This window comes from Portunus trituberculatus, chromosome 49, assembly GCF_017591435.1.
Source record: "Portunus trituberculatus isolate SZX2019 chromosome 49, ASM1759143v1, whole genome shotgun sequence".
Taxonomy (NCBI): domain Eukaryota; kingdom Metazoa; phylum Arthropoda; class Malacostraca; order Decapoda; family Portunidae; genus Portunus; species Portunus trituberculatus.
This window is the reverse complement of record NC_059303.1, coordinates 13,290,360-13,292,859: the sequence shown is the minus strand read 5'-3', so window position 1 is coordinate 13,292,859 and position 2,500 is coordinate 13,290,360. Positions and strand designations below refer to the sequence as shown.

The 2,500-nt window shown below is 43.4% G+C and overlaps 1 protein-coding gene across 5 annotated transcripts in view; it reads right to left on the bottom strand.

Annotated features, from left to right (window-relative positions):
- LOC123499362 overlaps nucleotides 1–2,500 on the bottom strand; it is a 265,739-nt gene that overhangs the window by 40,197 nt on the left and 223,042 nt on the right. The window lies entirely within an intron of this gene.

The following is a 2,500-nucleotide window of genomic DNA, read 5'->3' as shown; positions in this document are numbered from 1 at the left end:
ACAAAAACAAGAACAAGAACATGAACATGAACAAAAACAACAAGCAAAAAAATAAAAAATAAACGAACAGAAACAAGAATAAAAACAACAAGAGAAAAATAAAAACAAAAAGGAAAAAAAAACAGAACAAAAGCAATGAAAATAAAAGAACAAGAACAGAAAGAACAAAAATAAGGAAGGTAAATTGATAACAGGAGAAAAATCTTAACCTATCCTAAATTAACCTTAAAGACACACAAGGGGGAAATGGACGAGGGGAAACACTCGTGAGGGAAAAAAACAAGGATATGAATAAAAACAATAAAAAAAACAAGAACAAGAACAAAAAGAAGAAGAAGAAGAAGAAGAAGAAGGATAAATTAAGTTAAATCGTTAAAGTGAACTGCTAACATAAGGAAGCAGTAGTAGTAGTAGTAGTAGTAGTAGTAGTAGTAGTAGTAGTAGTAGTAGTAGTAGTAGTAGTAGTAGTAGTAGTAGTAGTAGTAGTAGTAGTAGTAGTAGTAGTAGTAGTGGTGGTAGTGGTGGTGGTGGTGGTAGTGGTGGTGGTGGTGGAAGAAGAAGAAGAAGAAGAAGAAGAAGAAGAAGAAGAAGAAGAAGAAGAAGAAGAAGAAGAAGAAGAAGAAGAAGAAGAAGAAGAAGAAGAAGAAGAAGAAGAAGAAGTAGTAGTAGTAGTAGTAGTAGTAGTAGTAGTAGTAGTAGTAGTAGTAGTAGTAGTAGTAGTAGTAGTAGTAGTAGTAGTAGTAGTAGTAGCAAAAGAATGCAAAGATAAATCTCTCTCTCTCTCTCTCTCTCTCTCTCTCTCTCTCTCTCTCTCTCTCTCTCTCTCTCTCTCTCTCTCTCTCTCTCTCTCTCTCTCTCTCTCTCTCTCTCACACACACACACACACACCCTCCATCATAGCAGCGGCAAGGAAGTTTTCTCTGGTGATGAAAGACGACAAACGAGGAAGCAGCGAGACACAGGCCAAGAACCATCCCGGAACCAGCGCTTGTCTTGGAGTCCTCTCTGTCTTACGTAAGTGGCGAACGATTCCTTCAGGTGAAAACACGGCAGGTCAAGCGCAAAGAGAGAGAGAGAGAGAGAGAGAGAGAATGAGGGTAGACTGGTAGAGCAAAGGAAGGGGAGGAGAGAGAGGGGAGAGGAGAGAGGAGAAGGGAAAAGTGATTGAGAATGGCTTAGAGGCGGAATGACAAGTTGAATGGAAGAGGAGGGAAGAGGGAAGGGGAAGAGGGAAGGAGAAGAGGAAGGGGGAGAAGAAGGAGGGGAACAGAAGAGGGAGGGAAAAAGGGGAGGAGGAAAAGCAGATGGGAAAGGGGAGCAGGTGAAAATACATAAGTAATAGAAGGAGGAGGAGGAGGAGGAGGAGGAGAAGGAAGACGCAAGATGTAGGTAAGACTGAGAATATGTATATTTGATTTCCTCCTCCTCCTCCTCCTCCTCCTCCTCCTCCTCCTCCTCCTCCTCCTCCTCCTCCTCCTCCTCCTCCTCCTCCTCCTCCTCCTCCAGGAAGATGCAACTGATAAATAAATGAAGATAAATTTAAATATAGAAATTTAAAGATAGACAAATTGATAACTTGAGAGAGAGAGAGAGAGAGAGAGAGAGAGAGAGAGAGAGAGAGAGAGAGAGAGAGAGAGAGAGAGAGAGAGAGAGAGAGAGAGAGAGAGAGAGAGATGAAGATACAGTCTAAATATAAAAGAATCGAAGAAAAGAAATAAAAGAACGAAAGAAGAAAGACGAGAGAGAGAGAGAGAGAGAGAGAGAGAGAGAGAGAGAGAGAGAGAGAGAGAGAGAGAGAGAGAGAGAGAGAGAGAGAGAGAGAGAGAGAGAAGGACTTGTTAGTGTGCGTCTCGAAAGGATTGGAAAAGTGAAAGCAAATCCTATTGTCCTAGAGAGAGAGAGAGAGAGAGAGAGAGAGAGAGAGAGAGAGAGAGAGAGAGAGAGAGAGAGAGAGAGAGAGAGAGAGAATGCAATATGGCTTCTTTTCTGTTTTCAACTAAATATTGTAGAGGTGCCAACAACACACACACACACACACACACACACACACACACACACACACACACACACACACACACACACACACACACACACACACACACATCAAATGAAATGTGTGTGCGTGTGTGTTTCTCGTTATATGAGAGAGAGAGAGAGAGAGAGAGAGAGAGAGAGAGAGAGAGAGAGAGAGAGAGAGAGAGAGAGAGAGAGAGAGAGAGAGAGAGAGAGTATGATTCCAGGAAGAGAGGAAGAGGCTTAACATTCGATGGAAAACTCGGATGCTCCCTTCCCTTCCCTCCTCCTCCTCCTCCTCCTCCTCCTCCTCCTCCTCCTCCTCCTAACTTGGCACTCCTATCTGGAGATGTGCCAAAGTAAGAAGGGAGGGTAGGAGGAAGATAAAGGAGGGAGGGAGAGAGGGAGAGGAGGGAGGGGAAGGAGGAAGGAGGGGGTTGACTGACCATCTTCCTTTCCTTCCTCCCTCTCTTCATCTTCTCCTTCC